This window comes from Cydia fagiglandana, chromosome 20 (assembly GCF_963556715.1).
Source record: "Cydia fagiglandana chromosome 20, ilCydFagi1.1, whole genome shotgun sequence".
NCBI lineage: Eukaryota > Metazoa > Arthropoda > Insecta > Lepidoptera > Tortricidae > Cydia > Cydia fagiglandana.
In genome coordinates this window covers 8,051,149-8,077,317 of record NC_085951.1, presented here as the reverse complement: position 1 = coordinate 8,077,317, position 26,169 = coordinate 8,051,149, and the positions used below count along the sequence as shown (strand labels likewise).

Below are 26,169 nucleotides of genomic sequence, written 5' to 3'. Positions count from 1 at the left end.
TGACCCCGCCCCGCCCGACGTTGCTTAACTTCGGTCAAAAAGCACGTTTGTCATACGACAAACGTGCTTTTTGACCGAAGTTAAGCAACAGAACGTCACTGTCATTCAAGCTCCCATACGGGAGCCCCACTTAAATCTTTATTTTATTCTGTTTTTAGTATTTGTTGTTATAGCGGCAACAGAAATACATCATCTGTGAAAATTTCAACTGTCTAGCTATCACGGTTCGTGAGATACAGTCTGGTGACAGACGGACGGACGGACAGCATCGTCTTAGTAATAGGGTCCCGTTTTACCCTTTGGGTAGGGAAACCCTAAAAAAGGAGTGTACTAGTTTTATAACGGCGGCAACGCGCATGTGACCGCTTACTAGACGGGCCGTATGCTTCTTGGCGACCGACGTAGTATATAAAAAAAGCTTATCAATATAATTGCAGTACAACCTACTTAATATTATGCTTTTTTGCATAACCTGCCATGTAAATAACACAGGTCCATGCAACTTACTCGTATTTAAGTATTTACATACATTTTATTACGGTTGATACTCTTTCCTGCTTGACAACATGGGTCTGTAACGTGACGTATATTTGGTAGGTATCTTCTTAAACGGATTTTAATAATAGTACATTATTGCAGAGGCCGGGAAAGGGCAATTCGTGGATGAGTTTCGATTTTGTCGGACGACGCGAAGCGGAGTCCGAAAAAGAAGACGAATCCACGAATTGCTATTCCTGCCGAGGCATATATAGTGCTTTTCTCCAAACATGCGAGGAAATAAGCTAAAATAATTATTATTTAAGCATCAAGCATCACTCAAATCAAACCTTCACATCCAAAATGTCAAAAACAATTTCCCTCTTTAATAAATTTTTAAAAGTTAAAGGCACAAACTTATTCTGCCATTCAGTACCATTCAATATTCGTTCATTCAATATAATTGCGCAATATAGTTTGTCAAACCAACTTTTCAGTCAGTAAGAACCAGGAAAACTACACCCATCCTTTTCTTTTGGGTGCTAGTACTAGTGTAAGACAAAGATAGTATGATTCTCTTTGTCTATGTTTGAAATGAGAAAGTCCTTTGACAAACTATGTAAGTTTTATGAACACGGATGAGATTTTTTTTTAAAAAATATAAAAATAATCTTTGATTTTATTAAGCAGTATTCGCACGATCATACACGTGAAATGATAGCTGATCGGGTCGTGTAGAAGCGGCTCGCGGCAATAATAATTGGCTGTTTGCGTTTTTTATTATTAAAAAGTAAAAAACACTACAGTAATAAGTTATTACTGTAGTGTTTTTTTACTTCCCGTCCGCTAGAACAGGACAGCGATAGTTTGATGTTTTTTAGTTAGAGTTTGACATTAACGAAGAACTTCCCGTACTATTTTTGCTACAGTAAGGTGAACATTTCGACAAGTACGTATCGCGATGACACGACGAGATCGGGCTTTTTGCAAATTTAAGCGCGACCGTTGCGAGGAGAATTGGTGCCTTTTTAAGGCTGCCAGAAATAAATGCAACCAGATGGTAAGAGCAGCAAAACGTAAATTCATTCACCACAACATCGCCATGTCTTCACCAGCTGAGACGTGGAAATTTCTCAAATCGATTGGCGTAGTTAAATCTACTAACAAGTTAACTTCTTCTCTTTTTTCGGCAAACGATCTAAATTCCCACTTTGTAAAACCTTCTTCCTTAGACCCTGTTACGAAAGTTCTTAGTATTGCTGAAATCAGTGCCCTGCCTTGTTTTACTACAAACGCTTTCTCTCTTATCCCAGCCACAGATGAGGAGATTAGAAAAACAATAATGTCTGTGAAATCGAATGCTGTTGGCCATGACGAGTTAAGTAGAACTATGATTACTTCAATTTTAGAATGTATCCTCCCTGTTATCACGCATGTTATTAATTTCTCTATGTCTTCTGGGGTTTTTCCTTCGTTATGGCGCCACGCCTATGTCATTCCCCTGCCTAAAGTTTCCAACCCTAGTGCACTTAAAGATTTTAGACCCATTTCTATTCTACCCTTTCTTTCAAAAATTTTAGAAGCTATTGTCCATAAACAACTGTCCACTTACATTTATTCCAATCAATTACTTTCTTCATTTCAGTCTGGTTTTCGTCGTGGCCACAGTACTTCCACCGCTTTGCTCAAAGTGGTCGATGACGTGAGGCTCGGCATGGACTCCTCATTGTTGACAGTGTTGGTCCTTATCGATTTCTCCAATGCTTTTAACGCTGTTAACCATGATCTGTTACTGGCCACTCTTAGGCATCTGAATATATCTTCATCTGCGGCTGGTTGGTTCTCTTCGTATCTTCAGGACCGTCGTCAGGCGGTTCGTTCTGATCGTACGTTTTCTGACTGGTGCACTCTCACTTCTGGAGTTCCACAGGGCGGAATTCTCTCACCTCTTCTTTTCTCGATTTTTATTAACCTTATTACTTCTAAAATTAAATGCTCTTACCATCTGTATGCTGATGACTTGCAGCTTTATACCCAAGCGAGTGCTAAGGATCTGGACCAGGCAATCGCTGAAATAAACTTAGACCTTAACCATATCTCCACTTGGTCACATTGCTTTGGTATCGCAGTCAACCCAGCTAAATGCCAGGCCATATTACTTGGCAGCACCCGCTTACTCTCTTTGGTAAACACTGTGGAATTGGCGCCAGTTCTCTTTGAAACCGAAGTTATTCCGCTTTCATCGCAAGTGAAGAACCTGGGGCTAACAATCGACAGTGGGCTCACATGGGAACCACAGGTGTCCGACGTTAGTCGTAGAGTAATTAACACGTTAAGAGCACTCTATCGCCATAAACATTTTCTTCCGGTCAGCACAAAAACTCTCCTTGTCCAAGCTCTTGTTCTGCCTGTCCTTGATTATGCTGATGTTTGTTACACTAATCTCACTCAAGATTCTTTAAATAAATTTGACCGGCTACTTAATAGCTGCATTCAGTTCGTGTTTGGACTTCGTAAGTATGACCATATCTCTGCCTTTCGTAGAAAACTTAATTGGCTCCCTATACGAGATCGTAGGTCCCTTCGTATTCTGTGTACTCTCTACTCAATCTTGTTTGATCCGTCCGCCCCAGAGTATCTCCGCTCGAAATTTAAATTTGTTACCCCACGTCCAGGCACAGATCTCCGCTCTTCCCGTAGCCTTAAGCTCATTGTCCCCCAACATCGAACGGGTTTCATGTCCAATTCTTTCACTGTCCAGGCTATCAGGCTTTGGAACGGTCTCCCACTCTCTATCAGACAAGCGCAGACCAAATTCACATTCAAGCACATGCTGCGCAAATATTTCCTTGACAAACTTTCTTCTTCGTCAACTTAATGATTCACACAAGGTATATAATTATGTATATTATGTATGTAAGTCTATTTGTATTAAGTATATGTGTAAGTTTATCAACATAGTTTATATTCATATAGAGTCTTGTTTACAAATTCTTTTACTTTAAAGACAACTGCACCCACTTAATCTTTCTGGTTTGACCCATTGGTTGACTGGTAGAGAATGCCTTAAGGCATTAAGTCCGCCATTTGTACCTTCATGTATTGTGCAATAAAGATTAAAATAAATAATAAATAAATAATAACATTTCCGAGCATATTGGAGAAAAATATTATTATGAAAAATAAACATTCAATGGAAAATACAATGTAATGGAAGGGTTTTAAGCGTCTACATCATGATATTTTCTCCTCGATAAATAAAAACTGAAAATAATTAAACACACACATGATGCATGATTATCATTATATTAAACAAAACATTCGTAGATAGCTTTCTGCGGTCGCGTTTTACCAGATTCGCGTTAAATTTAATTAATTAACATTGGAAAATTCATAGAAGTATACCTACTTTGTTCCATTCATGTCTTGAGCGTAATGAAAACTTTGCTCGTTTGTAAAATTGGAACTTCTCTACTTGAGGTAAGACGACATGGCATGGCGGGTGGTTACTTTGAAAGTATTTGTAAATTATTTCGCTGTGTGATTTGTTTACATCAATTTGTAAACATTGCGGTTCTTATCTCGTACTTACAATGTGCTTCGGTTCGCTTTAATTAATTCTTCACCGAACCGTACACAATTAAATGAAAAGTAAATCACTTAATGAATGAGTCGAATAACTCGATGAGATTCATAGTACGTATTGTTGTGATATGACTGTAATTAAGTTGTTACAAGCTTTTATTTACTTTCACCTGTCCCGTTGTCTGTAATCAAATCTTGCAAGTTAAATTTGATCCACTTCCCGGTTTCCGATTGAGCTGAAATTTTGCATGCATGTATAAATCGGATGACAATGCAATATAAGGGTACCATCGAGCTGAACTGATGATGGAGACAGGAGGTGGCCAGAGGAACTCTGTGATGAAACACCGAAACCTAATTGTGTTAGGGGTTTTTAGAATTGTCTCGACGAGTATTAGTTGTCTGTCGTAAGAAAAGAACAATCAGCGATAAAAGCTTGTATCAAAAATTAAAGTTTTGCCAAAAACTTATTTTAAAATACCTTTAAATTTTTTACAGCTTTCTGCTCATCGACACCTGGAACAATACAATAAATAAATGTAATTAGTTTTCCTTATCCCACCAAATACAGGAGGCCAATCGAACGTACATTATGATGTCAATACGATGTCATTTTTAACCGACTTCCAAATCCCAAAGGAGGAGGTTATCAATTCGGTTGTATGTTTTTTATTTTTTTTATTTTTTTATTTTTTTTATTTTTTATGTTTGTTACTCCATATCTCCGTCATTACTGGACCGATTTTGAAAATTATTTTTTTGATTGTATGTATATGCATACAGATTGGTCCCGTTTTTGTCAAAATCCAGTTCTGATGATGGGATCCATGAGGAATCGACGGAACTCCTCAAATCTTAAAGGCATACATATGGTGATTTTTGTGTTTTTATCAACAAATCAAGCATATACATTCAAAAACGTGACATTTGATGAAGTGGAACTGCTGATGATGATCAGAACGGAACTCTTCAACGACGCATAGTTCACCTTTGGCGATTTGTCCTCTTCGTTATGTTTGTTAAGCAAGTTAAGTTTTTAAGCCACAATTTTGTCAAGCTTGAGTTCTGATGATGCGACCCATGAGAAATCGAGGGAACTCCTCAAATTTTAAAGGCATGCGTATAGAGATTTTTGTATTTTCATCAGAAAATCAAGCATTTTCATTAAAAACTGTCGCATTTGATGAAGTGGAACTGCTGATGATGATCAGAACGGAACTCTTCAACGACGCATAGTTCAGGTTTGGCGATTTGTCCTCTTCGTTATGTTTGTTAAGCAAGTTTAGTTTTTAAGCCACATTTCTGTCAAGCTCGAGTTCTGATGATGGGATCCATAAGGAATCGAGGGAACTCCTCAAATCTTAAAGGCATACGTATAGAATTTTTTGTATTTTCATCATAAAATCAAGCATTTGCATTAAAAACTGTCGCATTTGATGAAGTGGAACTGCTGATGATGATCAGAACAGAACTCTTCAACGACGCATAGTACATGTTTGGTGATTTCGAATTTCGATTTTGACTTGGACTGGGACCCGGACTCATACCCGGATCCGGTTCGGACCCGGACTCGGACTCGGACCCGGACTCGGACCCGGACTCGGACCCGGACTCGGACCCGGACTCGGACCCGGACCCGGACCCGGACCCGGGCTCGGACCGGGACTCGGACCCGGACTCTGACTCAGAGACCCGGACCTTGACCCGGAAAACCACTATGATACCTAAACTAAATAAACCACTATGATTACCTACCATAAAATGTGGGTATGATGATGCTAAACCCCTCCCGCTCAAACTCCCGTACACCGCACCGCATGCGCCGTTAAGTGGGTTAGGTTAGGTTTGAACTGCGATCCTCACAGAACCGAACAAAAGTGGGTTAGGTTTGGTTAGACCTGCGAGTCTTACAGAAACGAAATGCTACTAGAAAAGTGGGTTTGATTAGGTTCGAACTGCGATCCTCACAGAACCGAACTGCTATCAGAGAAGTGGGTTAGGTTAGGCTAGAACTACGACCCTTACGGAAACGAAATGCTACTAGAAAGTACTGGTTTTACCTCCTTTTCTACATAGTGCACCATCTACCATAATCTTTCACCGGGCCCCATAGAAGTCGGTTTTTTTTTCTTAAAAATTATGTTATCAATGTTATCATTCGCCCATGCGTCACGCTTGCGCCGATACATGTAGGTACGAACAAGTACGCGCGAACTACATGAGTGAACAATAACAAAACGACATCGTTTCTATATAAATATAAGCTTGAATTGGATAGGTACCAATTCTACTGCTAGGTACAAATAACGCCTGCCGCAATCCTTACCAGAAAGTACAAAGGTAACATAATATTATTATTAACCGCTTCTATGTCTTCTTCTTCCTCGCGTTATCCTGGCATTTTGCCACGGCTCACATAGGAGCCTGGGGTCCGCTTGACAACTAATCCCAAGATTTGACGTAGGCACTAGTTTTTACGAAAGCGACTGCCATCTGACCTTCCAACCCAGAGGGGAAAGGAAACTAGGCCTTATTGGGATTAGTCCGGTTTCCTCACGATGTTTTCCTTCACCGAAAAGCAACTAGTAAATATCAAATGATATTTCGTACATAAGTTCCGAAAAAAGTCATTGGTACGAGCCGGGGTTTGAACCCGCGACCTCCGGATTGCAAGTCGCACGCTCTTACCGCTAGGCCACCAGCGCTTATATGTGTAACCGCTTCTATGTGTATGATTTTAAGCATCCTGACCGAATTTCAATAACATAGAAGTAGTTATGTCTATAGGTACATAAGTACTTAGCAAGAACCAGAGCACATCCGATAGAATATTAAGTGATATTATGATAAATCCATTCAACATTAGCATAAGCACGGCCCGAATAAAACATTTAAAAACCATTGAACCGTTAGGCCGTTACCAAACAAATTGCTAGAATAAATCCGAAGGCTGTGCTCGATAAGAAATGAAATAGGGCCCGTGAAGGGCTAACGACGTCAGGGCCGGCGCCGGCACATTAAATGGATTGACGATAGAAGAAGTGGAAAACATGGCGGATTGAAAAGCTACATCTTTGACCTGGCCGTTAAAGTAGGTTGACCATGAAATAATTACGTTGTGTACGTCTGTTTACTATAAAATTTTTGGTAAGGACGGCTAAGGAATGGAATGCGCTCCCGTCATCTATATCACTTTTCAGGTGTGACTAGAGCCAATCGCCGATCATTTAATATTTAAAAAAATAAGATACCTATTTTAGTCCATAGAGTTGAAAGAAACTGTCAATTGTAACTTGTATAAGAACTGCACGCCACGCACGGCATAGTTCGCTTACTATTAGTGTTATTAAGACTCCGTTGAATATGGTATATTTAATAATATAGTTTATTATAAAGTGAACACCGCAAACCCACAAGGGCTGTTAAGAAAATTATTCATCAATTAGTGAGTGCTGACATTATATATGGCTTCAAGAGGCTTAACAACCCACATTTATGCTTTAATGTAAATCATACGTCTTTTATACTTCATCGCCTACGCATTGAAAGGCATATTTGACGAAAATACCTACTTACAAAAGTTATCGAAGACATCCCCGTGGGGCAATCAGAGAAGTTTCGGGTCAAATAAGCTACCTACAAGTTCATTTCATATTCAAAACACAACTACACAGATCTTTATATATAAAACACTAAAATAGAAAAAATCTGAACAAACAATCATCCTAAAAACTCAGATAACATGCGTCGTATCTCACAGACTCAACAAACATATGTATGTCGTTAAAAAGCTCTCGGAAACATTTCAAGCGTCCCTCTTATTTCATAGTGCACGGTCACCCGAGCGTAGGACAGGAACAGTCTATTCAAGCCAGTCAACAATACGAGGCAGGCAATCCGTTCGCGACACGTGACTCCACTACAAAAAGGTACTTTCTGCCCGACACACTTTCCGCACTAGGAAATTAAGAGCTTTAAACGTGTTTCAAATTAAATGTAAATATATTTTTCCTTTTTTAGTGTGGGACGTACCACATTATTAAAGATTGTAATTCGAGTCCCATGCACGTTGCCCAGAGTTGATCATCGTTGATTTTTTCACTGGGGTATTTAAAATTCATAGAGTGTTTCAAATTATGAATTTTGAAAACTTTTTGAAGAGTTTATATTAAGATAATTACAAAGATAAACTTAATAACCAGATTTACCAAGTTTTTATCATTGAGTTTTGTTTGAAAGAGCAGCGTGATATTTTAATATACACTAAGGGTCTCCCCAAATATATCGACGCGCATTCGGCAAAAGCCGATAGGAAAAAGCTTTATGTCCGCGCAATAAGAGCGAAAAAGTCGTCGTTCGGCTCGGCTCGCATCGGCCGGCGCCGGCCGACGCGTCGTCGGCTTCTTCGCTCTTATTGCGTGGACATAAAGCTTTTTCCTATCGGCTTTTGCCGAATGCGCGTCGATATATTTGGGGAGACCCTTAGAGGTCGATTTATTAGAACTAGCGCAGATTTTAAATGAATAATTCAATATTTTTTTTAATATTAGGCACTTGCTTTGAATATTAATGTAGGTATACAGTATTTAAATAACTATTTAATATAATACGCGATCGGCATTTTAACGACTGTATGATACTGTTATTTAAATGGTGGGTACCTTTAATTTTTATGACTTTAAGTGGTAATCAGTGATTTTTAGGGTTCCGTGCCTAAAGGATAAAAACGGGACCTTATTTATTACTAAGACTCCGCTGTCCGTCCGTCTATCTGTCACCAGGCTGTAACTCATGAACAGTTGAAATTGTCACAGATGATGTATTTCTGTTGCCGCTATAACAACAAATACTAAAAACAAAAAAAAATATTTAACGTGATTTTTTGCTATTTTTTGCGTAATGGTACGGAACCCTTCGTTTGCGAGTCTGACTCGCACTTGGATGGCTTTTTTATTTACATATGAAATCAGATCCGCAATTAAAGGAAGGTATAATTATGAAATTAATTCGCTTATGGCCTCGAAATGGCTTTTTCACAGGGCAAGTGGCAAGTTAGCCGGCTAACAAGTCGTTAGCTGCACTTGATAGTCTTAATGGAAACTTGGTTGTTTCGTATAATGACGGCCATTTTGGCATCGTGGTCTAACAAGAAACAATGTACATTTTACGAGCCTTCATTTTGTAGCATTTAAGCCGAAAACAAAGGAACGTATCGGCAAAATAAAAAAGTCACCAGTAGCGGAATTATGGTCGCATTTTTATCACTTGTCAAGCTTTGTTAGAACGTGACAGGAATGGTGACAAATGGTAAAGAGCCGACCATCTTAGCCCTAGATTAGTGTAAATATTTATTTACTGACTGTCATACATTGATTGAGGAAAAGTCGCTTTGTGTTTGTAGGTTGAACGACAATTTGATGAAGGTAAAAAGCTTAAGAGGTGCCTCCCTGTCTCGCTTTGTAGTTGTGTGACTAGTGTGAAAATTTACGTCAATATTAAATAAATACATACAGCGAATGATTTCCCAGATCTGCACATCATAAAATTTTCACAAAACAAACAGTAAGTAGTCAAACCACAAAGGTAAAGAACTTATTGCGAAAAAATATCTTCGTTTCATGTTTATAGGAGGATTTCCGGAGTGCCTAAGCCAGTTTTATGCGAGCCGCCTGTACAAATATTATGATATCTCAATTCCTCTTTTTATGACGCCTACCGCAGAATACAATGTTCGTATAATCAAGTTCAATAAAGATAATCTTGTATAAGCCTAAATATTCCACATTAAAATTTATCTTGCATCAAATATTATAGTATCTTCCATCCGCATTGCCTACGCGTTAACATGAACTTTATCTTAAATTACTATGGCAACCTGTGAAAACAGAGACTTATAGTTACTGTGTCGGTATTCGATAATGGCATTATGTATAATGTATCATCAATAAACGAATGAGGCACCATTATCTGGTTACCAAATCATGCGGGCAGAAGCCGAGTGCAGAGGCCTGCTTCATGAAAGCATGTACTTACCTATTGTAAATACAAGTCAAAGTGTTGTTCTATTAAAAAGTCATATAGGGAACGTATTCGCTTGCATTACAAGTTACAAGCTATATGAAAGGATTCCCAAGTCGCAACGGCGTGTTATTTTCCGTTGTAGTCTCTTTGTGTAGACAATGTGTGTTGTTTGGATGCAAAGGCAAAATTTCACAATCATTATCTATTGATAGCATAATGTTATCGTCGATAGAGTGGCACCAAGCTATAACTCACCATTAAAGTGTGATAATGTTATCATTAATATCAAATTTCTATTTCGTTTATAATGACACCACATCACTTTGGTCAGTGCCAAGCTTAGACGGACTCTATTGAATTTGTATTATTATTAAATCAAAGGCCGCAATTACAAGTTACATTTTGTATTTAAAACACCACACAACACACACAATACATTTCCAACAGATTTTCTTCTTATTTCTTCTCTAATTTTCATCTAATTCTTAAAACGTTTAAAGCAACAAGTCCAACAGGTTTCCAATCAATCACTATTTTCTAGTTTTAAACAGCTCTAGTGGAAAATTAAGTGTTAACGATAGAAAATTACCGCCCATCGTTAAGGCAGCACGGTTTAACTTCAAAGAGTGCAAGTATCTATATAGATGAGTCTACATTTTGAACGGCTTCCAGTTAACCTGCTTCGATAGAGGTGGGAAAAGCCGGCCTAGCCTAGCTAACAATCGCTATGGCTTCAACAACGAAACGCTTTCTGTCTCTTTATCACTCTTTCATATTAGTGCGACAGTGACAATTGAGCGGAAGCGATTGGCATGTTGGCTACGCGGCCTGAATTTCTGAAATCGCTACTTCAAGGGAACAACACACACGATCGTTCCAGAGGGTCTAAAACGAAAATCGGAAATCGAAACTTCTTTATTTGGCTCTCTATCGCTCGAATATACAAGAGTGATAGAGAGGCGGAGTCAGCATCAGACAGATTGTAGCCATAGGTAATAGGTACTCGTATCTTAACCTCATCTCTCCTAAAACTCTTATTGCAATAAAGACGACAGATGTATAAAATAATTGCGATTGACTTGTACCTATTGGTGCACATATCCATTCAAAAAAACATAATTAAGTACCTATATTGCTAATCGTTGATAGCGGACCTAATTTCACACTGAAGGAGGATACTTTACCCCGAGAAAAAAGAACTAAATATGTAGCTCGACACTCGTGTCCTGCTGATCACTATTGGACAACGTTCTTCTACTGAATGTAGAATAAATCCCATATTGTTATAGTGATTCGACTAAAGATCGGATCATCGGATAAAGATCGGTCGTATTTGTCTACGTGACAGCGTGGTAAATGTATCTGTCTCTTAATCACGAGGTGTTTAAACGTGACAATTATTTTATTACGTAGATAAAGTTTAGTCAGATCAGAACTCACAGCGCCCCTCACTACTGGCATTCGTGAAGCGGAGGTGGCAGATAGTTAAACAAGCGCGGCTTCCGCACCAGTGGCTCGACGATGGCCTATTTTGTATCGGTGTTACATGAATTAATCTGCAACTATATAAGCCGAGAATTATATTCATATGTTGGAACTACAGAATGTCATCGGAATGTTTTTGGGACTGTAATTTGAATACTAGTATACCTAACTACCAAGTAGGTATCACATTATCATTTTCATTTCTTCAGAGTCGTAAAAAATCACTTATTAGGTATTTTGTATTAAAAAGTCATGTATTATATTAATGATAAATAGTCATCATCAAACAGTATACCTATATATTCCCAAATCATACTCGACTGTTGTTTTCAATGTCCTAAATCATACTCGACCGAAGTTTTCAAGGAGGATTTTATTATAAAGTAACAACTGGAAACAAATTCTCTGGAATCTGGACTCAGCAAAATGGATTGTTAGATCGGTAACTTCATCTGCAGGCTTAATTGCAACTATCAATTAAGAACTAGGATGGCATGATTGTATTATTAAGTGGGGCTATTCGGTAACAATATTGTACTATTATAAATAATGTTAGAAATACCAGAGCTATTAATAGCTTTTAAATCTCATAATCACTTTTATTAGTGTTCCGTACAAAACTTTGTTCACGCAACACTTATGGGATCACTTCGGTCTTGTTTTATCTATTTTGCTAGCGAACATTAAACCGAATGTTACAGTGATGTACATAAAAAAATAGGACTTAAATCTTAAGAGCTAACTGTGGTTGTGGGGCTAGGCACAGTTAGTTCAATAAAGCTTGTGTTGTGGGTAACAGACGACGATAGTATAATAATGTTTTCTCAAACATGCAATGAAATATTGATGTTATGTTCCTTATAATAGGCTGCGAAGTATGACGTTTCAGGTGCGGCTAGGACAAAAGGTCGTTAATGGAATTTCATACACATCTTGCAGGCCTAGGCCGTCAAAGTCCTCTTTTTTAATTTTCATTTCACAGATATTTGTGTTGTGACACAGCATCGTGGCATTCATCCATTAAAAAAAACTAGAGGCAGTATTTGCTTTATGGTTCGTAATGACACTCTGCCACTACGCCTATACAAAAAAAAACAAAAAACAATGTTTACTATAATTTGCAGTTTTATTTGTATAAAATCAACATGAACTTGATAAATAATACATTCTACAATTTTATAATTTTAAATTATAAATTTAACTACACAAATAAAAACATTTAAAATATTTCATCTAAACGTTAGCGGTAAAAAGGTCTACTCAAACACGCGTAGTTATATTTTTTAAATTGTTATGGAGGTAAAGCCCCCTCCAGACCATGCGCCTGATCCGCGGGCGAAGCCGCGATTCGCGCATGAGTGTGGAGGAGGCTTAAGGTTGAAAAATATTCATTCTGTTTTATTGGATTTATGGTGCGTTGTTAATTTTTTGACTTTAATATGAGTTCCGACGAAAAAATGCAATTAATATTAATTTTAATCGTAGGTGTTGGAATTGGCAGCGTAAGCAGAATTGATTTTAAATAACTTGCTGCCTCTGCCGCCAAGTCAAAGACGAAGTATGTATATGGTTGCTTATGGCAATTTTATTATTTGAGAAACTAAGAAAAAAATGGCTTACAGTTTATTAGAATCAGTTTTGTGGTATATTTTAAATGAATGTAACTACAAATTCGTCAACACTGTGGAAATTATACTTATTTACTCCATGCATAAAGCAACGATGTATGTGAAACATGATATCAACATGAAAGACTATGTAAACTTATGTGACGAAAACGACAGTCAGACGGATACAAGGCGAAAAAATCAAAGATACATGAAAATATACGGGTAGTAAAAATACACGACTCGTGTAAAACATACGCGTGATAATGATATAGGTACGCGTTGGTTATATTTTGGGTGTAGTTTACTTTTAGTTTTTTCTATAAATAAAACTTGGGTTTCGTGGATTTTTTATTTTATTTATTTCATTGCATGTTTGAGAAAAGCACTATACATACCTCGGCGGGAAATGGGGTTGCCCGCGCTCAGACCTATCCGGCCTCGCTTCGCTCGGCCGTCTATATGTCTTCGGCCGGCAACCCCTTTCGTTCCGGCCTCTGTAGTAATGTACTATTATAACCCTCCAACAATATAAACTCACAGAAAAATAAGTTATTTTATTGAGTTCTTAATAAGACATGTATAAATATTGTTACAATACAATAATCGAATTTAAACAGTCGCCAGTCATCGAATTTTACGCACGTATTCTAATTACTTGGATGACATTTTCATAGAGCATAGGTCTCCATGTCCTAAGATATCTATACACCCACTAAGAGATCTATACAGGCATAAGCAGAGACAAATACGAATCATATCATATCACGCGAATGACTAAAAATACATTAGTTAATTGTTACAATATTCAAATCTACTTCGAAAACCCACTTAAACAACTCAAGGGAAATGAAAATGATAAAAACCGTTTATGATCCTAAGTAAAACGTGCCTAACACCGAATAGAACGCTAGTTAACGTCCCTACAGACGCCGGCTATCATAAATCATCTCCCCAATATCCTCCAATATCGGCACAGTTTTCAATTTGGCGAAATTAGAAGAGCGAGTGATCGAACACGATTAATTATTCGGGAATTGTTAAAGGAATAATGATTCGTGGTCGCCGTTAGCGTCTTGTATAATTTTAGGGAGGAAGTAATGAGGCTATTGTTTGATTTTAAAAGTTTTTTTGTCGATATTAAAGATAAATTATTGATTTTAAACTTGTTAGTCATTACTAGGCTCTCCGAAAACCGTAAAATTAGTTTAACAAATTGATTTGGTTTCATATATGTACCTAGCATACAAGTAGTCGATCTACATTGTCTATATTAATTTATATGTTTAGTTGAAAAAACGCATAGGCATCAGATATCACCTTAATGAAATTTAATAGTCTGTCCCATGACAGCAACATTTTCATCATCAAAGATATTTTATTTATTTTTATAATAGCTTCTGCACAAATTTGTCTCCTGTATTCGCAGAATTACATTTCAGCTTGAATAGGTAATATAGATTATTCTATAAGGCAATGAATCGGTTTTTGTAGTAGGTACGAGCCCCGATGCAAATTATTTCGTCTAGTTCCGCGCAACAATTTTGTTCATTTTAATAAATTTTACACGTGAACATAAAATGACCCAGTAATGGGAACCATAATAGTAATGTATAATGTAGTTTATTTTGATCGTATAATAAAATTGCATGAGACCTTTATTACTGAAAAAAGGACTTTTCAAAAACGTTGTCCAAATCATATTGTCCTCTCTTACAGCACTGCTGCATGCATAGGCTCGAAACAAAATTGTCAGTACATTGGCAGAGCCCTGTTGCTTTCCCTAGTAATAGCCCTTTTCACATATGTTGTAATCCTACCCGTCAATAAAAAAATAAAAAATCATTATTTTTTTTCTTTCAGTACAAACGGTATTTCTTGTATTTGGGTTTAGTTATTGCAGAGTATTACCATATAAAATTAAATTACATTGGTATAAGCATTAAATATTAGTAATATTTAAACAAAAACATTATTTTTGAACAAACGCGAGAACCTCAAAAAAGGGTCTCACTAGACGAAAACATGTGCATCGGGGCTCGTATATAATATTATTGTATCTGACTAAAACTATGAAAGTAAACAATCATTGAATAACTGGCTCCAAACACTTAAACCGGCCGACGTTTAAACAAATTAAATACAAAGTTCCATTAATCAGACCGACTAAATTGATACGGTGGGCCCACAAACTGAAGTTTATTTGGAAACAATTACGAGTAGATTCCAGCAAAATACCGGTTTATGGCCAAATACGAGTACGATGTTATTTCTAAACACTGCTGGAACGTTATTTGACGTACTTTATAATCAATATAATCATGTTATGTTTGCAAATAAATGAAATCTAATGTAATCATCCAATTTCGTAGTCTTTTATGGTGTACCTACTTACTATTTTCCTCAAAAGTATTCTATATTATTTAAACATAATTAGCGACTTTAAGAAAATTACTGTGAAGTTAATAGTACCTATAAATAATTTCAAAACAGATTAAATGAATATTTTAATAAATTAATTGAATAATAGAGTAGTATAAATTAACAAACTTTCGAAGTCCCATTTCGGTTTGGACCATTAACTTATTAGTTACAAACTTAGTCGACCGTTATATTTTTAATGGTTGGTAGATTTTCAATTACTCAATGAATGTGTAATTTACGACTGTTTAATACCCGTATTGATTCAGTCTAGACTAAAAACTTTCAAGTTTTCACATTATAAACTTTTAGAAATAACGTTAAATTTATTAATTGCACATTCAAATCGTTATCGTAAACTTCTTTACAATTAAGTAGGTAGGTACATAAATTTAGTGCCTCTGCAACATTTTATACTTCAAATTGTATGTTTACCTTTTTTATTTATACTATAATTTCAGTATGAATACATACATTCAAAATACAGCAGTCCTGTACGGATATGATGGTCGTTCTTGTCTACGTGACAGCGTGATAAAACTGTGTCTGTAACTTTCTACCCCAACGGTGTTAAAACATTCGCTAAAGTGACAGTTATTTTATCACGTGGATAAAGCCATCCATAATACGCCTGCAGAAAGCAATTTAAATAGAAGCCTTCCTATTTACCCACGAAGCTATGAAAATCAACTCACCGCCACACTCACTCCATTCGTTGTTATAGTTGGAGTGTCGCCAATGCTGCCAACTTGGAAATTATACCCGTGGGACGGCTGATGGCTTGTATTCACAACATTACGTTTAAGTAGACCTCTTTATTTCCTACATAAGGTGCTCGGTTGTGTTATCTGCGGGTTAATTGCACGCGGGGCGTAATGGCAGACGTTATGGATGAGTGTGTTGTAATTATTTCACCTATTCCAGAAAATTAACGAAGTGTGAATTCATATACTTTGAATTCGAGAAACAAGTTCTTATGTTATATAAAAACGATAAAGTAACAGTAGAGCTAATATCAGGTTAACTTTTAGGCATTAGCTGGCGGAATAAAAAAGTTCGAATTTCCCGTAGACAGTGGCGGATTTGCCCTAAGGCATAGTAGGCCCAGGCCTAGGGCAGCAAGATATTTAAGGGCGGCAAATTGTGACAAAAAATTCGCTGATGGTAACAAGAAATAACTCCGAATGTAGTCAATATTATGGGTGTCTTGAAAGGGGCGGCTACAGGGCCTGGGGCCTAGGGCGGCAAATCCGCCACTGCCCGTAGAAATGATATGGGTGCATTGATTTTACACAATTTAGAAATTTAATAAAATTTAAGCATATATTTCCCACCTGATTTAGAACTTTATTTCAAAGTGATAGGGTTCGATTTTGCATTATTTGCGACACCCTTAAGCCTTATAAAGGATTAAACCTATTTTTTCAAACAGAAGGCCTCAAACTGAACCGACAAAGTGAGTATTATGTATAAGTAAAGTCGAATATTTCAACTGCATTTTATTAAATTTTAAGTTAATGCGTCCTGTTACATGTAATAATGTTACTAAAAGGTATTTTTATATGAAATGCTTTATTGTAGTATCAGAATACCGACGCAGAAAATTGTTGCTCGAGTTTAAACATTAAATACTTAGCATTTTCTCGACTAACTTTATTACATAGTTTAGGTACCTTCATGAACGTAACAATAAACTTATTTTATCATCATGCTAAAGTAAACAAATTAATGTTTAAAATGTTTATGTATCTCTTTACTACCTTAAATTAATTATTTCACGTAGTAAAGACATACCAAATATACAAAAGAGATATTTTATCACATACTTAATGTATTTATCAGTTCAAACAAAGTATAAAATTAAACGTCTTTCAGTAAAAGCACTGTAATACTTAATCGATAAATATTTTCCCAATACTTTAAAAAATGAGGCGACAAAAACGGCATTTTGTCATAAAAAGGAGTCTAAAAGATTTAGCGAAGTTAAAAGGGGACTCTAAACAAGTTAGAAGGCAGATAATGGCTTTTGGTTGGCAACCGCGCTTTGGATTAAATCGCCGAAACCGTTCCTCTAGTGATGTGAACCGGGAACCTACACGGGAATATGTTTGATCAAGGAAATATTTAGTTTATTACCTAATAATTAGGTCATCAATCGTTTTAGTTTGGGTTAAAGTTATGTCTCTTTTTTGTGAACATCATAAAAGCATTAATTTTAAAAATATAATAAAAAATAATATTTATTTCATAGGAAAAAGACCGTAGAAAAACAAATAAATAACTTATGAACTATATACATCTATATACTCATAAAATAGTACTATATTTAAAGTCAAATTTCCTCACCAAAACCTTATAGGCATGTTTTCTATTTCTACGGTAAAGCCTTAGTAAAAGTTATCTAAAAAATAACTTAGTGCGTTTTCTCGAACGATTATGATCCAATTGGTTTATCTAACTTAAAAAAATTGCTACAGGTATCATAGTAGGAAATTTAGGAATGTTTCGGTGATTATTTTATATTCAACACACATAGGTACCTATAGGTACAGATTATACAGATGTTACAATCACATAATAAGCAATTAAATGTTCCCTTATTAGAAAAATATATGTAGGTATTCGTAAGGATTCGTGGGAACAAGAATTTTTTCCGCGGTACATCACTACGCCCGACACAAATTGCGTTAGCGGCTTACAATGCATCTACTCGTTTATCGCCCGGTTCCAGATTATGGCCAAGGAATATAGACTTATTTACAAAAACGATAATGGCATTTCCGACTTTATATATATGGTGTATAGAGACGCAAGTTGTAAGGACGAGTATAACCTTTGTTTTACACGCATGGGTGCACTAGTTGGTTTGGGGTTACGGAATAAGATCGGGAGTTCTAAAAGTCTACATCGTTAGAGTACAAAGTCGTCAAAGAGGCTGGATCCAGACTTTATTAGGGACCCGTTTCATGAAGGTTTGTATCTTGTAATATAAGGGGAATATCATTTTCAAATAAAATTAGTTAAAAGGAGATTTACTGCCGTATTCGAACTTCAAGATATTCACAAGAGACGAAACGTACTAGATCCATTCTAGATACGTTATAGTTTAGATATCAACTAGTTCTCTTTTGCAGCGCAATTCGGGCAACCAATGTCACTTTTACGTTAGATAGAGTAAGATATCTATTAGATGTGAATTGGATCTCTAAGTCATATCCTGTCGAAATGGTTCAACAGTATCTCCAGAATCGCGCAAATGTCAAATTTGACAGGTTAGATCTTGAACATATCGTTATCGTATCTTGGCGATGTCTGAAAGATGTCTAATAGATGTCTATTTCATAATCCGAATCGGGCTCTCAGGCTTGTATCTTGTAAAATAAGCGGAAGATCCTTTTCAAATAAAATTAGTTAAAAGGAGATTTAAGCTTTGGTAACAGAGCCTGAATTTTTCTAGTAATCACTTGCTGAGCAATTGAAACAGGACAGTGAAGGGAAAAATGCACCCTTATGAGATAAAAAACTTTATCAGTCGATTTTAAAATATAAAACCCTATGTTTATAAATACAGCAGGCAATTGACGAAGAAGAATTGAATTGCAGGAATTGCCGTAGGAAGTTGTATCTGCGATCAAACTAAAACACAAAGTAATGTTTCCACCAAAAGTACAGTACACTGATTTAAACTTTCACGATTATTTAACATTATGAAACTACACAACGGGAGTTAATCGCGTATTTAAGTTTTAAGATTTACCTCCGACGTTTCGAGGACGGCGTTGTCCCCGTGGTCTCGGAGAAGACTGGCTTAAGTGACATCAACATCTTCTAGCCGCGCGAGTTTTTCGATTAAGTCCCGTTGTGTAGTTTCATAAAAGTACAGTAGTTACTCACTGGTTTGTCTTTTGCTTGTTTTCCAACCTCTTTAAATGGCACTGTTTTGGCAAAATAACTTCTTGCTTAATCATTGCCTCTTACTACAAGATGAAAATTTTATGTTTTGCGAGGCGACTCCATCATAGACCAAACTGTACTAAGTAAGTATTAAAAGAAGTTCTAAATCGAGTCTTATGATAAAGAGTATTGAGTTTAAAGTCATTTAACTTACCTCATACGTTACGAGGCTTTTGTTTTGAAGTATAAATAAAGAAAATGCCAAGTTATTTATAGCTCCAGCACAAGTGAGCAATGAACAGCGCCCTTTCTATATTAATTTTGTACTTAGTAAATAATTCCAATATTCAAATATTTTGATAGAAGTATTATGTTAAGACCGTGGGCACTAGATGAGTTTCATTCATAATGTGCCCATGCAATTTTGCAGTTCAGTGTACAAACTTAATTTGATTTTCAGGTTTAGGAAAAAACAAGATAAAAAGGCAAGTAATCTATACATTATTATGTTACCAGGGTATAACTAGCATTACCCAAGCCTTGTGGGTAAAATCCGTAAATTAAAAATAACACTCTGTATAATTATGTAATAAATGTTTACAAATAAATCAAAGTACGCCCGTCTACTTATACCGGATGTGGCCTGTAATATGAGCAAAAAATTTAACTATAGGCTATACTCCTCATACTGACCAACATTTGTTCAGCGACTTTTAAAAATAACTTGTGTTTTGATTTTTAATACACTTTAAAGTTTATTCCAAGAGCAATGTATTGCGATTTTTGTTATATTTAAGGCTTGACATTGACAAGCAACGTCAATCACAATGATATGGCGTGGCGATGGCGTCCATTGAAGATAATATTTATTTTGTATGAAAAATAGCGAGTCTTAATACTTCATAATTTTTAAAAGTTGTTGAACAAATGTGTCACCGTTTGAGGAGTATAATCTATGTTTTAATTATTTGCTCATGTTACAGGCCACACCCGGTATATATTATTAAAACGAGAGTTACTATCTACCATGTACACCCAGTTTCAATGTGCATTTCCACTTTATGAATGAATTTCATTCACGTGTCCATGCAATTTTGCATCTCGCTGTACACAACACATCAAACATCACATCTTATCTAAAACAAACGATTCCACTCGTCACAACCAGGTAAAGTCAAATAAAAGCCCACAAAAAGCAGGCCAGTACCCGTCTTGCAGTGTTTGATTACTCCGTGGAACAAAGACTCTCATCCATCGGCATCCCTTTGTCTCCCAGAGGTATAAAAAGGGTACATTTCAAACGATGACTACACATGTACATCATTAGTAACATGCATTGTTAGCTTCAATGCAATGTTCATGGAAAGGATGCATAAAGGATGTTAAAAGGATGCAAGATCTGTTATGGATGTATTTAGTGCAAGTTTCAATGTGCATTCATGTGTGACGCTATTCAGTCTAGGCCGACGTTAAAATTACGTTTGCTATATTATAACTCAGCGTTTTAATGTTATAAGTATATTAGCCATCTGTAAAATTTTATTGGTCAAGAAATTGCCATATATTTCGATAGTCAATTCAATTCTTTATTGGTCAAAAATTGTGTTATATTTATCAATGATATTTCGGGGCATTCTACAAAAAGGTATTGTCGGGGAGGTGACACGTATGGCAGCCTTACCTTAATAACCCGCAGAAATCTTATACCTGGTGTGGCCTGTAACACGAGCAAAAAATTAAAACATAGATTGCACTCCTCAAACGGTGAAACTTTTGTTCAAGAACTTTAAAAAATTATGAAGTATTTAGACTCGCTATTTTTCATACAAAATAAATATTATCTTCAATGGACGCCATCGCCACGCCATATCATTGTGATTGACGTTGCTTGTCACGCCTTAAACATAACAAAATTCGCAATACATTGCGTCTTAGAATAAACTTTAAAGTGTATTAAAAATCAAACCACAAGTTATTTTTAAAAGTCGCTGAACAAATGTTGGTCAGTATGAGGAGTACAGCATACAGTTACATTTTTTGCTCATATTACAGGCCACACCCGGTATACTAGAATTTAAAGCCAAGTTAAAAAACGTTATCATGCCAAATATCGGCTTCTTAGCTTTGTCAGAAATGTTGAGAAAATTTCGTCACACACTTTTCTAGAATCTACAATCCCCTTTTTATAAAATTTTTCATTATTTTTATTTATATCACCCATATAAAACAGTAACCAGCTTTTAGTAATAGGATCCTCGTTAATTAGATTTACGCCTTGCATGTTAGGTGTGGATGTTATTTTAATAATAAATGTCTACTGGATTTATTACACTGTAATTATATTAATGTATCGTATTATATAAATATGTATGTACCTACGTGTCAGTACCTATGCGAAATGGCAACAAAATAAAAAGCATATTTTTTATAATGTGGTATCATTTAGACGTATAGGTACCCTGTTTTAATGTCTACGTACGTATACGTACGTAGACATTAAAACAGGGTTTAATACGTCAAAAATATAAAAATTTTAAATGTGTAGTAGCTAAATCATGCAGAATATTTAAGTACCTAAGTACTTAGTTAGGTATAGATTTAGGCACTTATACCTAATATTCACGGGCATTGTTAAACGTAATTTTAAAGACTTATACATATAAATAAAATTCATATATTTATGGTTTTAACCTCACTCAGAACAATTAAATAAACGTTGGTTTTCATATGATTGTAAGTCGCTTTTGACATAAAGAATAACATGGTAAATAGGTAACTTACCTACAAATGCAAAATATTAAAAAAAAGAGTTCTCCAGGCGTAGTATGGATCGCTTTATGTACGTGATAAAATAACTGTCACTTCTTAACTCCGCGGGATAGATAATGACGCACACCGTTTTATCACGCTGTCACGTAGACAAAAACGACCATCATATCCGTGCTGGGTACACTACCAAAAAGTACTTAGGCTAATGAAATATCAGATGTCATGAGCTAGGCATATTCGCAAAGCACCCGCTCGCATTGAAAGGAGCATTCAGACTTTGACTTGTAAAGTATGAATATACTTGTACTTTGAGTCGTGAAGAGGCGTGTGCAAACTTTTCCTGCTTTGAGAACCTGTTCTTACCCTTATGCCCTGTTTTGGTATTACGGGATTTTCAGATAGGGGTTGCTAAAATTGTTCTTATTATAAGTAGACCTTACAACCTAACCTCAAACCTCATAACCTTTGTTTAAAATGGTAAAAAGCTTTAGGTACACAAGTATTGGGGCATTATCTATGAAAAGGGACCTTATTGTCGATGGCGCTTACGCCGCACTGCGTCGCGCGGCATTGTTTTTATATCGGAGCATCGTTAATAATGTCGTAAGCGCCATCAACAATAAGGTCCCTTTTCATAAATAACATCACATTGTTAAGCTCATAAAACAAGAGCAGAGCGGTGCCTCCCAACACAGGCATTTATTTGCTTACCGGGTGGCTCCAACCCTTGCATCTACATGTTTTTGTAAAATATTTTTTTAAGAGCCCTTCAACGTGCACACTAGCGCCACAGCTAAATAATCGTGATTATTTAAATTTAACGACAGGATAAAAGGAGGCCGCTACGTACTGTATTGTGTATTTAAGTACCTTTTGAATACATCAAACTAGTTTTTATGTTGCTGGTTTCGTCGATCTAGGAACTTAAAACAAAAACGGCCATTTTAACTTTGGACGCATAGATTGACAAATCCAGCAACATAAAAACTAGTTTGATGTATTGCTTTATTGACGGTGTCTGGATCGCTGTATACTACCTACCACTTGATTCGGTTTTTAGGTCAGTACCTACATTCCGGTGACTTCGTAAAAAGTACCAAGCAAACTTAACTGAGTTATGAAAAGTCAGGTCGCCGTTGAGTTTTCATAACCAGTATCCAAATAATATCCACGATACTGCGAAACAAATAACTCCCCCGTTTTATTCCTCGTTAACTTTCGCCAAACTCCGAGCTCAGACGTGTCGAAATTACGTCAAAACTGTCCAAGACATCGCGAATAACTTTACGTAGCACCGTCCTTATTAAGCGCTTACGCAACTTTTTGTTTTGAAACAACAGCGCCTACGCCACAGCCAGAGTTTTGTGACGCTCACGAATGCAAGCCGTACTTAAATTTTGAATAAATATATCAAGATCATAAATCATTCGCTGGTGTAGGTGACGCCTACATCCTTTTTTGTTCGTACGACAGGTTAAAGGATAACGTCTGCAAATCGACTCAGCGCTCAATCTCCGACTCAAGACTTATCCTAGCGAGAAAATGCTACGTAATAGACCGACAATACCAAAGACATCTGTCAACTTGTCTTAAGTTGTCTGATCTTTAGATTTGGGCAGTTTTACTCGGAAACACTACTTATTTTGATATTACTTGGAAAAAACGTGTAGGGATTGGATTTGAACTTTAAGATACGTCAAATATTACGTCATGATGCGATATGGTTTAGACATGTCAGTGTCAAAAGTGACGTTTCTTCAAACAAAAACGTCAGTGTTGACACTGAAGTATAAAATTTGCAAATCCGCGAAGGCATTTCCTCGAGTTTTGCTTATTTAAGTTGTAAATAAATTATAGGTACAGTCAAATAAATAGGCAGGTAAATGCATTCAGATATTTGATTGGTTTCCAATTGATTTTCATCCCTGTCGAAACATAAATTTGGCTGAAACACGGGCCGTTGGTCGGGTCGTCAAAAAGCTTGCTAACTTAAACTAATAACGCATAGACAGATAGTCCCCATACGGCTAACCTGCCAAAAGTGAAGCCGAAACACGATCGATGTGTGCGTGGAACGCTCGTGTTTTACGCTCAGCAAACACACACATATATACAAAATATGTTGCCAGTATTCATTTACTTATCTCAAAGTAGAGGAATTTTAACAACATCCACACTTGGTTATTAATAATTTGGAAGTGTGTAGATTCGATTTTGTAGCAAAAGCTTTTTGTTTATTTTGGGATTTGTTGCATTTCTGTACTTTGTGAAATAAGGATTCAATAAATAGCTGATAAGTTTTTACTATTTTTATTTATTTAACAAATGTGCATTAAATAATAAGATTAAATTTAAATAGGACAGAGCATATTCGACTGTGTTTAGTCCGTTTCCAATGTTTCCATATTGCGTCATTCCGATCAGTCAGAAAACTGAAACGAACATGACACAAAATAAAAATAAGAAAAAAGTAAATACTTACCTAAATAATTAACTTAATTATAATTTTCTATAATTATACAATGAAATTTAATTGAGCGTATTTATTTTAGAATGTAGACGTCATGTCCCATTTGGAGGAAAAAATATTCACTGCACTGGCAACATTTAGAAGAAATGGCGGCTGACGAAAATTTGGATTTTTGTATTTACGATTATGTAAAAATATCACATGAATCTCGATACTTACGCGTGAAATGTAATATCAGGCGGTTTGTTTTTATTATATGATGTGTTGTGACACCCATTCACTGTACAAACAACCATCTTTCCTGTAGTTTTTGATTTTTAAACGGGAGGTGTACACAAACCGATTTGACTTTGAGTACTGCGAGGGCCGTTCGAATACGATGATACGAGTGTGACGTGACGTCGCACTTGAAATGGCTTCACTGGGGGTGTACGAACTAGGAATCTATGCCTTATAAATCTATGCTTGCTAACTTAAGCTAAGCCTGCTAGGAATTGAGTATGATACGATTTTTAATATTTGAAACAAAATATTGAATAATATAAGCGTATTAACAAACGCTTTTAATTCAATGATGCACCTTTCTAAAGCAAGCAGCAGCATAACTATAGAGTGGTAAAGTGGACAAAATGCCATATCGGGCCAGGAGACGCCATTAGGGACCTAAATTGGGGCCCCTTAATTCGACAGAGACACCGTGAGTTCAGGACGCCACTGCCTCTATACGATGAATTTGCCACATTTTGTTGGTATACTAAACGCCATTACTAGGGATTTTCCTAAAATGTATTTCTTTCCTACACAATTGAGTCATTTTTATTTTCAGCGCACTTTAATAAATAAAACTGAATCTATAGCAACATATTTACGGTTTTAAATACGATGCTACATGCGTCAAACTTTGCATAACCAAATTAATTATGTTTACCGCCACAATAAGCATATTTTCCTCATATTTGAGGAAAACCACTAACCAAATATCTGCTTGAAATATATGAAAGTATGCGGTTCGTCAAATATTATTAAAATATATTTTAGTAGACCATTCAATGATCACGGAACGTGTATCCAGTATCCACCTTCCTGTACATAAATGTATTACATTAAATACATATTATCCACAGTTTAATAAATAATAAGCTTTTTTTTCTCTTATTTAATAGGTTTCTTAACGGGATTGCTTAAGAATGGCTTGCATTGTCATGTACGACTTCAAGTATACAGATACACCCTTATAATTCTTATAAAGCACGTGACAAAGTTTAACAACATGGCTGGGTTTACAATTCAAATTATAAAAACTCCAAAAGGACTGAGCACATGTATGTCTATGTAAAACATATGTACTCTAATCATCGAATCTTTTCTCGTTTAAGATTCAAATTAATTTAAATATTATTTTTAACCATGTCCCTCAAATAATCCATCCAAAGTAAAATC

The 26,169-nt window shown here is 36.1% G+C and overlaps 1 protein-coding gene and 1 long non-coding RNA gene across 2 annotated transcripts in view; one reads left to right on the top strand and one right to left on the bottom strand.

Moving 5' to 3' along the window:
- Nucleotides 1–26,169, bottom strand: part of LOC134674526 (TWiK family of potassium channels protein 9-like) — a 430,962-nt gene that overhangs the window by 355,252 nt on the left and 49,541 nt on the right. The window contains exon 2 of the mRNA XM_063532628.1: nt 4,544–4,578. The gene's annotated coding sequence lies outside the window, so the exon portion shown is untranslated. The remainder of the gene's footprint in view (nt 1–4,543; nt 4,579–26,169) is intronic.
- LOC134674585 (uncharacterized) overlaps nt 6,478–26,169 on the top strand; it is a 254,701-nt gene continuing 235,009 nt past the window's right edge. Inside the window, exon 1 of the long non-coding RNA XR_010099633.1 lies at nt 6,478–6,522. This is a non-coding gene — a long non-coding RNA (uncharacterized LOC134674585). The remainder of the gene's footprint in view (nt 6,523–26,169) is intronic.